The sequence below is a fragment of the Mobula birostris genome, chromosome 24 (assembly GCF_030028105.1).
Source record: "Mobula birostris isolate sMobBir1 chromosome 24, sMobBir1.hap1, whole genome shotgun sequence".
Taxonomy (NCBI): Eukaryota; Metazoa; Chordata; class Chondrichthyes; order Myliobatiformes; family Myliobatidae; genus Mobula; species Mobula birostris.
Genome location: NC_092393.1, coordinates 38,130,201 through 38,145,072, shown reverse-complemented (window position 1 = coordinate 38,145,072; position 14,872 = coordinate 38,130,201).

Here is a 14,872-nt window from a genome sequence, read left to right as displayed (position 1 = left end):
CACACGATCTTCCATCTTCTCAATTCGAGTCCCTGCCACCGCTATTTTCTGATTGACGTTGGCGAGCTCTGACTTTATATCATTGAGTTACTGCTTTATATCTTTTTGGACTTCCCTTATCTCTTCCAACATCCTTATCATATTTGCCGCTTCGCCTGCATTAGGCCCAGCGTCAGCCTTGCCACCATGCGCACGTGTAGGAGAGCCGCGCGCTGTACCTCTCTCTTCCATAGGCTCCGCAGTGGTGCTTTTTTAAATCTCCATTCTTTCTCCCCATTCTTGCCCCCCTTATCAATTCAGATATTTTCGAAAGGTCTCATATTTGATGGATTAATGGGGCAAAATATGTGTTTTTCTGGAGGAGCTGTTGATTTAAGCTGCCATTCTGAACGATCACGTCACCGGAACCCCCAAGTTTTCCTTGTTATTAAAGGACATCATAGAATGCTACAGCACAGAAATAAGCCATTTAGTTCATGCCAAACTATTATTCTGCCTACTATTATTGACCTGCACCTGAGCCATAGCCCTCCATACCCCTCCCATCCATGCATATGCAAATTACTCTTGAATATTGGAATCAAATCTGTATTCACCACTTTCACTGGCAGCTCATTCCACAGTCTCACCATTCTGAGTGAAGAAATTTTCCCTCGTTTTCCTTGAACATTTCATTTTTCACCCTTAACCCATAACCTCTAGTTCCAGTTTCACCCAACCTCAGAGGAAAAAGCCTGCGTGTACTTACCCCCCAACTATACTCATAATATTGTATTTGGATCCTCATAATTTTGGTATCCTCTTTAATATTTATTGGCATCCATTTGCCTTGAAGGACAATGGGTGATGATAATCATCATCACATGCCTGAGCAGAAGGTAAGGAGATCCTGAGATGCCCAGTCATCAAGATCTTCCTCTTGTCCTCACCCGTGTAGTCCAAAGGAAAGCTTATGAATCAATATGTTTGGCAGCAGGAGCTGCTAAAAGGATGTTCAATGATGTCCAGCTGCCTTAGGGGCTCCACTCCAGATTTTCTGTCTGGGTTTACTCCCGCAGCCTTTGTCTCTCTCGAGGCTGCCCACAAGGCAGTGGGGCTATTTACCCAAAGCTGGGGATCTGGTTCACTAGCACCAGGGCATGTCCACACACCGGTGGGCCTGTGTGCTTTGTGTGCAGGGCCAGACCATCTCCCCATCCTCTGTAGTTCAGCCTGAGTCCGAAAGGAGTTCAGTTTCTGTATGTCGCCAGTGAGAAGGCATTACATGCGGCTTGCTGTTGGAGGGGCTATGTACTGGCAGGGAGAGACTTACATATTCATTTTTCCTTTTCACAAGACTGCTAGCGATCAGTGGAAGCTGAAAGTGATATCGACAGGCACTACCCATTACACTACCACACTAAAGTAAAGTAAAGGCATCCTTTAGTCTTGAGAGACCATGGACCTGCGCCTGAAAAGTCTTCACTCTCCAGGGCGCAGGCCTGGGCAAGGTTGTATGGAAGACCAGCAGTTGCCCATGCTGCAAGTCTCCCCTCTCCATGATACCAATGTTGTCCAAGGGAAGGGCATTAGGACCCATACAGCTTGGCACCAGTGTCGTCGCAGAGCTATGTGTGATTAAGTGCCTTGCTCAAGGACACAACACATTGCCTTGGCTGGGGCTCGAACTCACGACCTTCAGGTCGCTAGTCCAATGCCTTAACCACTTGGCCACGTGCCCACACTAGACACACCATGACAACCATTTTGACATTCTCTTTAATCTTATTGGCCAGCTTAATTTCATATTCCATCTTTAGCTTTTTAATGTCTTTTTTTAGTTGCCTTCTTTGGTATTTGAAAGCTTCCCAATCCTCTAACTTTCAACTAATTTTTGCTCTATCATATGCCCTCTCTTTGGCTTTTATGTTGGCTTTTACTTCTCTTGTTAGCCATGTTTGTGTCATCTTGCATTTAGAATACTTCTTCCTCTTTGGGATGTATGTATCCTGCCCCTTCCGAATTGCTTCCAGAAATTCCAGCCATTGCTGCTCTGCCATCGTCCCTGCCAGTGTTTTTTTTCCAATTAATTCTGGCCAACTCCTCTCTCATCCCTCTGTAACTCCCTTTACTCCACTGTAATACTGATACATCTGACCTTAGCTTCTCCATCTCAAAATTTATGGTGAATTCGATCATATTATGATCACTTACCCCTAGGGTTCTTTTACCTTAAGATCTTTAATCAATTCTAGATCATTGCACATCACCCAATCCAGAATAGCTGATCTCCTAGTGGGTTCAATCATGAGATGCTTTAAAAAGCCATTTTGTAGGCGTTCTAGAAATTCCCCCTCCCGAAATCCAGCACCAACCTGATTTTCCCAATCTACCTGCATATTGAAATCCCCCATGACTATCGTAACATTGCCCTTTTGGCATGCATTTTCTTTCCCCTGTTGTAATTTGTTGATCACAGTCTTATTACTGTTTGGGAGTCTGTATATAACTCCCATCAGGGTCTTTTTACCTTTGCAGTTCCTTCACTCAGAATCCACAATGATTCAATGATTTTATTTTATTTTTTACTAACACAGCAATGCCACCCCGTCTGCCTTCCTGTTTGTCCTTTTGGTACAATGTGTCTCCTTGGACATTAAGCTCCCAGCTATAATCTTCTTTTAGCCATGATTCAATGATCTACAACAACATACATGTCAATCTGTAACTGTGCTACAAGTTCATCTACCTTATTCTGTATACTGTGCATATTCAAATATAACACCTTCAGTCCTGTATTCACCCTTTTCGATTTTGTCAACCTTTTACATGGCAACTCATCCTGTTGACTGTAATTTTGCCCTATCATCAGCCTCTCCTTGCTAGGAGTCTCACTACACATTGTTTGTAAACCAACTACCTCATCTTCAGCACTATCACTCCGGTTCCCATCCCCCTGCCAAATGTTTAAATCCACCCAAACAACTCTAGCCAACCTGCTCACAGGGATATTGGACCCCTTTGGGTTCAGGGCATACCTTTTGTACAAGTCATACCTTCCCCAAAAGAAATCCCACTGATTCATAAATCTGAGCCCCTGTTCCCTGCTCAGATCCTCAGCTACCCATTTGCCTGTCAAATCATCCTATTCTTATCCTCACTGGCAATATGGCATAGGCAGCAATCCCGAGGTTACTACCCTGGAGGTCCTGTTTCCCAGCTTTCTACCTAGCTCCCTAAAATCTCTCTTCGGGGCCTCCTCACTTTGCTTAACTATGTCATTGGTGCCAATATGCACCACACTTCTGGCTGTTCACCCTCACCCTTAACAATGTAATGGACCCAATCTGAGACATTCCTGATCCTGGCACCAGGGAGGCAACATACCATCCAGGTGTCCCTATCACGTGCCACAGAACCTCATCTCTGTCCCTTTGACTAAGGAATCTCCCATCAACACTGCAGTCGTCTTTACCTCTCTGTTCTTCTGAGCCACAGAGCCAGACTCCATGCCAGAGACCCGGTCACTGTGGCTCCCCCGGTATATTGTCCCCCTCAATAGTATCTAAAGTTGTATACTTATTATTGTGCAGAACAGCCACAGGTTTAGATATATAACTCATTCATCCCAAAGGAAATTACAGTGTCACAGTAGCATTACAGGTGCACAGATATAGATATTTGAAGAGAAGTAGAAAGAATTAGAAAAAGTTACCACTAACAGTCTAACAGGAGGCAGTCATCACTTCCCCAGCTATAAGTTGACTCATTATAGAGCCACATGACCGAGGGTAAGAATGACCTCATATAGTGCTCTTTGGAGCAGCGCACTTGTCTGAGTCTATAACTGAAAGTGCTCCTCTGTTCAGCCAAGGAGGCATGTAGAGGGGGAGAAACATTGTCCAGAATTGCCAGGATTTTCCATAGGGTTCTTTGTTCTACCTCAGCCTCTAGTGTGTCCAGTTTTGACTCCTATAATTGAGCCAGCCTTCCTAATCAGTTTATTGAGCCTGTTGGCATCACCTGTGTTGATGCCATTGCCCCAGCAAACAACCGCATAGAAGATAGTACTGTCAACAATGGACTGGTAGAATGTGTGAAGGAGAGGCCTGCATACTCCAAGGGACCTCAGTCTCGTCAGGAAGTAGAGGCAACTCAGGCCCTTCCTGTATACAGCCTCTGTGTTGATGCTCCACTCAAGTCTGTCATCCAGATGCACCCCCAGGTACTTGAGGTCCTCATCATCAGTAGTAACAGGGAGCAGTGTAAGCTTAGTCTTCCTAAAGTCCATCACCATCTCCTTCGACTTACTGATGTTGAGCTGCCGAAGTTTTAACTTGCACCATTTGACAAAGTCCTCCAACCAAGGCCCTGTATTCATCCTCCCATCCTTCCTTAATGTACCCAACTAATGCTGAGTCATCAGAGAATTTCTGCAGATGATATGACTCAGTGCTGTATCTGAAGTCCAAGGTATGCAGTGTAAACAGGAAGGGAGCCATTACAGTCCCTTGTGGAGCCCCAGTGCTGCTTATAGCCATGTCTGATACACATCTCTGAAGCTGCATAAATTGTGATCTGCTAATCAAGTAGTCCATTACCCAGGGTACAATGGAAGTGCCAATCTGCATTAAATGGAGCTTTTCACCCAGCAATGAGGGCTGTATGGTATTGAAGGCACCTGAGAAATCAAAAAGCATGTTCTTCACGGCGCTGTCCTGCTTATCCAAATGGGAGTAGGCTCTGTTCAGCAGGTAGATGACCGCATCGTCAACTCCAGTGTGCTCCTGGTAGGCAAACTGCAGGGAATTGAGTGCTGATCTGACCAGGGGTCAGAGGTGAGCTAGGACCAGCCTCTCTTGGGTCTTCATGATGTGTGAAGTCTGGGCCACTGATTGGTAGTCCTTCAAGACTTTTGTTTGGCCTTTCTTGAGTACTGGAATCACACATGATGTTTTTCACACAGTCGCCACACTTTCCAGGCTGAGACTCAGATTGAAAATGCACTGGAGAACTCCACGCAGCATACTCCTTTGGGACCTTGGGGTTCATGCCATCCGATCCCAATGCACTGCCATGTCTGAATTTCCCCAGAGCCCTTCTTGCCTGCTCAGTAGCGAAGGTGAGTCCATGATGATTGCAGAGTTGGTGAGAGGTGAAGATTGGGATGATAGCAGTTGGTATGTGGAAGTATGGATGGCAGGTGCAGGACAAGGAAGGGACGTAGACAGTGCTACCCTGTGTACTCTGCATTGGCTGTGCATTTCCCCCTCCTCCTGGCAGTCACCCAGTTACCTGGCTCCTGCAGCTGAGAGGTGATCACCTCCCTGTAGCTCCATCTATCATCTCCTTATTCTCCCATATGAGTTGAAGGTCACTGAGCTGCAGCTCCAGTTCCTTAATACATTCTCTGAGGAGCTGCAGCTCGGTGCACCTGTGATTATCTGGGAAACTAGAGGTCTTCCAGACTTCCCACATCCCACACAGAGTACAGAACACTGCCCCAGAGCCATTCTTACTTATATATGATGTCCGAAAAGATATGGAATGAAGAGACAGAGATAGAGAGAAATTTACAAGACAATGTACCTCAGCCAAACCCGATCTCGCCTAAGCCTGATGAGCCAAAATTCTGGCGCACTCCAAATAAATGACTGCTCCGCTTGTACTTCAATTATCCTTATTGGCCCTTTCTAATGAATCCCGCTTGCTAAATTGGTTATTGGTCACTCCTCAAATCAGAAAAACTGCCGCGAAACTCTGCCTTCAAAATCTCGATTCCGCCCTGATTAAAAAGTAGCTTTTTCACACACCCCTGATGTGGATTATCCACCTCAGAGAAAACTGGCTCCAAGCTCTGCTTTTTAAATCTTGAACGCGGACCTGACTGAAAAGTAGCTCTTTTTACACACTGCTGCTTGCTGATTGGTCGCTCCTCAAATCAGAAAAACAGCCGCTAACACACACAAAAAATGCTGGTGAATGCAGGAGGCCAGGCAGCATCTCTAGGAAGAGGCACAGTCCACGTTTCGGGCCGGGACCCTTTGTCAGGACTAACTGAAAGAAGAGATAGTAAGAGATTTGAAAGTGGGGGGGGGGGGGAGAGGAGGAGATCCGAAATTTTAGGAGAAGACAGGAGGGGAGGGGTGGATCGAAGAGCTGGAGAAGGGAGAGGATCATGGGACGGGAAGCCTGGGGAGAAAGAGAAGGTGGGAGGGGAGCCCGAAGGGTGGGGAGCAGGCAAGGAGTTATAAGTGAGAGGGACAGAGGGAGAAAAAAAAAAGAGAAAAAAAGGGGGGGAATAAAAAATATATTAAAAATATTAAATAAATAACGGATGGGGTATGAAGGGGAGGAGGGGCATTAACAGAAGTTAGAGAAGTTAATATTCATGCCATCAGGTTGGAGGCTACCCAGACGAAATATAAGGTGTTGTTCCTCCAACCAGAGTGTGGCGTCATCTTTACAGTAGAGGAGGCCGTGGATAGACATATCAGGATGGGAATGGGGCATGGAATTAAAATGTGTGGCCACTGGGAGATCTTGCTTTCTCTTGCAGACAGAGCATAGGTGTTCAGCAAAATGGTCTCCCAGCCTGTGTCGGGTCTCACCAATATATAGAAGGCTGCACCGGGAGCACCGGACGCAGAATATCACACCAGCCGTCTCACAGGTGAAATGTCACCTCACCTGGAAGGACTGTCTGGGGCCCTGAATGGTGGTGAGGGAGGAAGTGTAAGGGCATGTGTAGCACTTGTTCCGCTTACAAGGATAAGTGCCAGGAGGGAGATCGAGGAGATGCGGCTGAGACAGAGGAATTGCGAGAAGGGGATGGCATTTTTGCAAGAGACAGGGTGGGAAGAGGAATAGTCTAGGTAGCTGTGAGAGTCTGTAGCAAGAGACCTCCATCTCCGCCGCATCTGCTCTCAGAATGAGGCTTTTAATTCAAGGACGAAGGAGATGTCTTCCTTTTTTAAAGAAAGAGACTTCCCTTCCTCCACCATCAACTCTGCTCTCAAATGCAAATGCATCTCTACTATTTCACGCACATCTGCTCTCACCCTATCCTCCCGCCACCCCACTAGGAATAGGGTTCCCCTTGTCCTCAACTACCACCCCACTAGCTTCCGGGTCCAACATATAATTCTCCATAACTTCCGCCACCTCCAACGGGATCCCACCACCAAGCACATCTTTCCCCCCCCTCCCCTTTTTGCTTTCCACAGGGATCGCTCCCTACACAACTCCCTTGTACATTCATCCCCCCCTATCCCTTCCCACCGATCTCCCTCCCGGTACTTATCCGTGTAAGCGAAACAAGTGCTACACATGCCCTTACACTTCCTCCCTCACCACCATTCAGGGCCCCAGACAGTCCTTCCAGGTGAGGTGACACTTCACCTGAGAGTCGGCTGGGGTGATATATTGCATCTGGTGCTCCCGATGTGGCCTTCTATATATTGGTGAGACCCGACGCAGGCTGGGAGACCGTTTCGCTGAACACCTACGCTCTGTCCGCCAGAGAAAGCAAGATCTCCCAGTGGCCACAAATTTTAATTCCACGTCCCATTCCCATTCTGATATGTCTACCCACGGCCTCCTCTACTGTAAAGATGAAGCCACACTCAGGTTGGAGGAACAACACCTTATATTCCGTCTGGGTAGCCTCCAACCTGATGGCATGAATATAACCATATAACAATTACAGCATGGAAACAGGCCATCTCAGCCCTTCTAGTTCATGCCGAACGCTTACTCTCACCTAGTCCCATCTACCTGCAGTCAGCCCATAATCCTCCATTCCTTTCCTGTCCATATACCTATCCATTTTTTTTAAATGCCAAAAACGAACCTGTCTCTACCACTTCCACTGGAAGCTCGCTCCAACAGCTACCACCCTCTGAGTAAAGAAGTTCCCCCTCGTGTTACCCCTAAACTTTTGCCCCTTAACTCTCAATTCATGTCTTTTTTGAATCTCCCCTATTCTCAATAGAAAAAGCCTATCCACGTCAACTCTATCTATCCCCCTCATAATTTTAAATACCTCTTACAAATACCTGGGGATACGAATTGACATTAAACTGGACTGGTCAAAGAACACTGAGGCTGTCTACAAGAAGGGTCAGAGCCATCTCTATTTCCTAAAGAGACTGAGGTCCTTTAACATCTGCCGGACGATGCTGAGGATGTTCGAGTCTGTGGTGGCCAGTGCTATCATGTTTACTGTTGTGTGCTGGGGCAGCAGGCTGAGGGTAGCAGACACCAACAGAATCAGCAAACTCATTCGTAAGGCCAGTGATGTTGTGGGGATGGAACTGGACTCTCTGGCGGTGGTGACTGAAAAGAGGATGCTGTCCAAGGTGCATGCCATCTTGGACAATGTCTCCCATCCACTACATAATGTACTGGTTGGGCACAGGAGTACATTCAGCCAGAGACTCATTCCACCGAGATGCAACACAGAGCGTCATAGGAAGTCATTCCTGCCTGTGGCCATCAAACTTTACAACTCCTCCTTTGGAGGGTCAGACACCCTGAGCCAATAAGGCTGGTCCTGGACTTATTTCCTGGCATAATTTACATATTACTATTTAACTATTTATGGTTTTATTACTATTTAATTATTTATGGTGCAACTGTAATGAAAACCAATTTCCCCCAGGATCAATAAAGTATGACTATGACTATGTCTATCAAGTCCCCCCTCAACCCTCTACGCTCCAAAGAATAAAGACCTAAGTTGTTCAACCTTTCTCTGTAACTTAGGTGCTGAAACCCAGGTAACATTCTAGTAAATCTCCTCTCTACTCTCTCTATTTTGTTGACATCTTTCCTATAATTCGGTGACCAGAACTGTACACAATAGTTCAAATTTGGCCTCACCAATGCCTTGTACAATTTTAATATTACATCCCAACTCCTATACTCAATGCTGTGATTTATAAAGGCCAGTATACGAAAAGCTTTCTTCACCACTCTATCCACATGAGATTCCACCTTCAGGGAACTATGCACCATTATTCCTAGATCCCTCTGTTCTACTGCATTCCTCAATGCCCTACCATTTACCATGTATGTCCTATTTTGATTAGTCCTACCAAAATGTAGCACCTCCCACTTATCAGCATTAAACTCCATGTGCCATCTTTCAGCCCACTCTTCTAACTGGCCCAAATCTCTCTGCAAGCTTTGAAAACCTACTTCATTATCCACAACGCCACCTGTCTTAGTATCATCTGCATACTTACTAATCCAATTTACCACTCCATCATCCAGATCATTAATGAATATGACAAACCACCTTGGACCCAGTACAGATCCCTGAGGCACACCACTAGTCACCGGCCTCCAACCTGACAAATAGTGATCCACCACTACTCTCTGGCATCTCCCATCCAGCCACTGTTGAATCCATTTTACTACTTCAGTATTAATATCTAACGTTGAACCTTCCTAACTAACCTTCCATGTGGAACCTTGTCAAAGGCCTTACTGAAGTCCATATAGACAATATCCACCGCTTTACCCTCATTAATTTTCCTAGTAACCTCTCCAAAAAATTCAATAAGATTTGTCAAACATGACCTTCCATGTACAAATCCATGTTGATTGTTCCTAATCAGACCTTGTCTATCCAGATAATTATATATACCATCTCTAAGAATACCTTCCATCAATTTACCCACCACTGACGTCAAACTCACAGGCTGATAATTGCCAGGTTTACTCTTAGAACCCGTTTTAAACAATGGAACCACACGGCAATACGCCAATCCCCTGGCACCATCCCTGTTTCTAATGACATTTGAAATACTTCTGTCAGAGCCCCTGCTGTTTCTACACTAACTTCCCTCAAGGTCCTAGGGAATATCCTGTCAGGACCCAGAGATTTATCCACTTTTATATTGACTTCTCTAACTTCCATTAATGCCTCTCCTCTCCTTCACACCCCATCCCTTATTTATTTATTTATTTAATTTAAAAAAATTATCCCCCCCCCTTTTCTCTCTCTCTTTTTTCTCCCTGTCCCTCTCACTATAACTCCTTGCCTGCTCTCCACCCTCTGGGCTCCCCTCCCCCCTTCTCTTTCTCTGCAGGCTTCCCATCCCATGATCCTCTCCCTTCTCCAGCTCTTAGATCCATCCCTCCCCTCCTGTCTTCTCCTATCATTTCGGATCTCCCCCTCCCTCTCTCAAATCTCTTACCATCTCTTCTTTCAGTTAGTCCTGACAAAGGGTCTCGGCCGGAAACGTCGACTGTACCTCTTCCTATAGGTGCTGCCGGACCTGCTGCGTTCACCAGCATTTTTTGTGGGTGTTACTTGAATTTCCAGCATCTGCAGATTTCCTTGTGTCTGCCTTTTTAAAAACAGCCGCTAAATCTCGATTGCCGCTCAGATGAAAAATTGCTCTTTTCATGCACCCCTTGTGTGAATTGTCCAACTCAGATAAACCTAACTCAAATCCTTAAGTCCCAGCAACATCCTTGAAACGTTTCAGTCATATTAATATCCCTACAAGAAAGGTTTGCTGGTGCTGCTCTAGGGTTAGGAGGGTGTGGTTTAAACTAGAGTACAAGGGGATGAAACTTGAGTTGCAGTGCAGTGGTGAAGTCGCTGTAGGAAAAGATATTGTAAAGCCCACATACAAAGATAGGAATCCAAAGGTTGAGTATTGTGGGAATAATGTTCTGCATTTGTGTCAACTTCAAACCAAGGAGTATTGTAAGTAAGGTGAATGAGCTTAAAGCATGGATCAGCACGTGGAACTATGTTGTCTCCTTGACTGTGATATTTTAATTCTTTCAGTGACCTGTGATGTGGCATGTTATTGAATGCCTTCTGGAAATCTCAGTGCATCTATTGCTTACCCTTTACCCACAATATATGTTACTTCTAAAAACAAACTAAATTTTCATTCAGATGTCCATTGCATCGCTCTGATGGCTGCACAGGGCCTGCTGTAATTCATTACCTCCAGACGCACCTAAGAGACATTCCAACCTGCTACTGGGCCAAATGGCCTAATTCTGCTCCTGTCTTATGGTCAAGAATCCTACTTAGTAATTGAAGACTTAACTGTCATTCCAACATATTATTTAAAAAGTGATCTGAAAGAAAATCCAGAAATGTAATAAAAGACTGGAATTACTGCTAACTTTAGTTTAAAACTATCACACAATCTGCTTTTGAACAGAAATGCTTCAAAGTTCACTGACCACCTCTCTGATGAATGAACACTGTTTACCAATGTATAAGCATCCAAGGTAGTTATGCAAGTTACATCTTTGTGAACTAAAACTAATAAATGATTTATGCAGATACTACATGATATATTGTATAAGCACCTCTAATTTGCAACTACCCCTACTGAATAATAAGCATACATCAGGATGCTCTTTATCAATTACTGCTCAGCATTTAATACCAACATCCCCTCAAGGCATCAGTAATCTCCAAGACCCGAGCCTCAATACCCCCTTGTGCAATTGGACCTTGGATTTCCTCACTTGTAGACCTCAATCTGTTCAGATTGAGGAAAACATCTCCTCCACAATCTCCATCAGCACAGGAGAACCACAAGGACGTGTACTTAGCCCCCTGCTCTATTCGCTTTACATCTATGACTGCGTGACTAAAGTACAGTTTCAACATCATATACAAGATTGCTGATGTCACCACTGTTGTGGACTGTATCAAAGGTGGTGATGAATCAGCACACAGGAGGGAGATTAAAAATTTGGCTCAGTGGTGTAATAACAACAACCTCTCACTCAATGAGAATAAGACCAAGGAACTGATTGTCAATTTCAGGAGAGGGAAACCAGTTCATGAGCCAGAACTCATCGGAGGATCAGAGCTGGATAGGGTAAGCGGCTTTAAATTCCTGGTTGTCACTACTTCAGAGGAACTGTCCTGGACCCATCATATAATTCCAAAGAAATCACGACAGCGCCTCTACTTCCTCAGGAGTCTGTAGAGATTCAGCACATCGTCAAAAACCTTGGCAAACTTCTGTAGATATGTGGTGCAAAGTGTGCTGACTGGCTGCATTATGGCCTGGTATGGGAACACCAATTCCTTTGAGTGCAAAATCCTACAAAAAGTAGTGGATTCAGCCCAGTACATCATGGGTAAAACCCTCCCAACCACTGAACACATCTACGTGAAACATTGCCGTAGCAAAGCAGCATCCATCATCAAAGATCCTCACCACCCAGGCCTTCTCCCCATATCCCTTGACTCCGCCATCTTCAAGAGCTCTATCTAACTCTCTCTTGAAAGAATCCAGAGAATTGGCCTCCACTGCCTTCTGAGGCAGAGCATTCCACAGATCCACAACCCTCTGTGTGAAAAAGTTTTTCCTCAGCTCCGTTCTAAATGGTCTACCCCTTATTCTTAAACTGTGGCCTCTGGTTCTGGACTCCCCCAACATCGGGAACATGTTTCCTGCCTCTTGTGTGTCCAATCCCTTAATAATCTTATATGTTTCAATCAGATCCCCTCTCATCCTTCTAAATTCCAATGTATACAAGCTCAGTCACTCCAATCTTTTAACATATGACATTCCTGCCATCCCGGGAATTAACCCAGTGAACCTACGCTGCACTCCCTCCATAGCAAGAATGTCCTTCCTCAAATTTGGAGACCAAAACTGCATACAATACTCCAGGTGGGGTCTCACCAGGGCCTTGTACAACAGTTACTACCCCTCAACCATCAGGCTCTTAAACAAAAGGGGATAGCTACACTCATTTAAGGATTCTTATTTTGTTATTCCTCACTCAATATTTATTGCTATTTATCTGTACTTGCATAGTTTGTTTACAGTTCCTGATGTTTACAGTTTATAGATCCTGTTTACAGTTACTGTTCCATAGATTTACTAAGTATGCCTGCAGGAAAAGAATCTCAGGGTTGTATGCGATGACACGTATGTACTTTGATAATAAATTTGAATTTTTTTCTTATCAGCAAGCTACCTATTAAAACAGGCCTTTTATATTGGCCATATTGTCTTGAAGATGCTTTGAGGACCTCCTGCAGAGGTGGTGTCTCAAGAAGGGGGCATCCTTTATTAAAGGGCCTTATCATCTGGGACATGTCCTCTTTTCATTACTACCATCAGTAAGGAGGTACAGGTGCCTGAACACACACTCAATGATTCAGGAACAGTTATAGTCATACTTTATTGATCCCAAGCGAAATTGGGTTTTGTTACAGTTGCACCAACCAAGAATAGAGTATCAATATAGCAATATAAAACCATAAATAATTAAATAATATGTAAATTATGCCAGGAAATAAGTCCAGGACCAGCCTATTGGCTCAGGGTGTCTGACCCTCCAAGGGAGGAGTTGTAAAGTTTGATGGCCACAGGCAGGAATGACTTCCTATGACGCTCTGTGTTGCATCTCGGTGGAATGAGTCTCTGGCTGAATGTACTCCTGTGCCCAACCAGTACATTATGTAGTGGATGGGAAACATAGTCCAAGATGGCATGCAATTTGCATAGCATCCTCTTTCAGAGACCACCGTCAGAGAGTCCAGTTCCATCCCCACAACATCACTGGCCTTATGAATGAGTTTGTTGATTCTGTTGGTGTCTGCTACCCTCAGCCTGCTGCCCCAGCACACAACAGTAAACATGATAGCACTGGCCACCACAGACTCGAACATCCTCAGCATTGTTCGATAGATGTTAAAGGACCTCAGTCTCCTCAGGAAATAAGAGATGGCTCTGACCCTTCTTGTAGACAGCCTCAGTGACCGGTCCAGTTTATTGTCAATTCGTATCCCCAGGTATTTGTAATCCTCCACCATGCTCTTCCCTTCTGTCATCAGATTTCTGAAAAATCCATGAACACTACCTCAGTATTTTTATTTTGCACAATTTATTTTGTACTTTCAAGTATTTTATGTCTTTGCACAGTACTGTTGCCACAAAACAACACATTTTACATCATTTAAGACAGTGATAATAAACCTGATTCTTGTTATTGCCAGAATCCGTCCTTGCATTTGCAAATGGATATGTGAACTGATAGCCAGATTCCTTCAAAACTGGCACCTGTTAACTCTGAGAACTCGGAATGATATTATTCAAGCCTTTTAAAAAAAAACACAATGAATATGGTTTGCATAATGAACTGAATTACTTTTCCATAAAGAGCTCCCTTGAATATTGGATGACACTCAGTGCTATCTGTGGTATGAAGTTTGTTCTTTGTCACTTTACAGCACTATTTCCTGGGAAATGGAGACAGATTGCAGGAATGAAGGGAACAATTATTGAAGTGAAAAATGACAACCTTGTTTTTCTACAAATTATTACAATGTATGTCTCCATTTTTGTCTGTTGATAATCTCAGCATTTGTAATTTGATTAGCAATTCTTCTAATATTTTCAGAATTACATAAACAAAAGCTATGCTTTAGAGCAATATAAAATGTCATAAGTAAACTTATAATACACAATAACACAAGTAAATTACGTATTCCATGTTTTATCCTGTGATGTCTTAAATAAATAATAATGTGCGTAATGCTCTCAGACAAGATGTTGCCTGCAACTTCAGACTTCCATCAACATGTCAATTGACACTTTACAGCAATAACTTGCATTTATATTGCAGTTCTATTATGGTGAAATGACCTAAGGTGCTTCATGCAGTACTGTTCTATGTTTTATGAGTATTTAGTGAACAGAATTTGACAAAGTTATTTAGACATATATTGGGATGAATCGATGTTTTGTTTAATTTGTTCTCATTTTAAACACTAACCAATTTCAAAGAATATAACAAGCCACTTGAACGATCTAAACCAGCCAAAATCATGACACACTTTATTATTAGTAACGTGCACAAAATGCTGGAGGAACTCAGCTGGCCA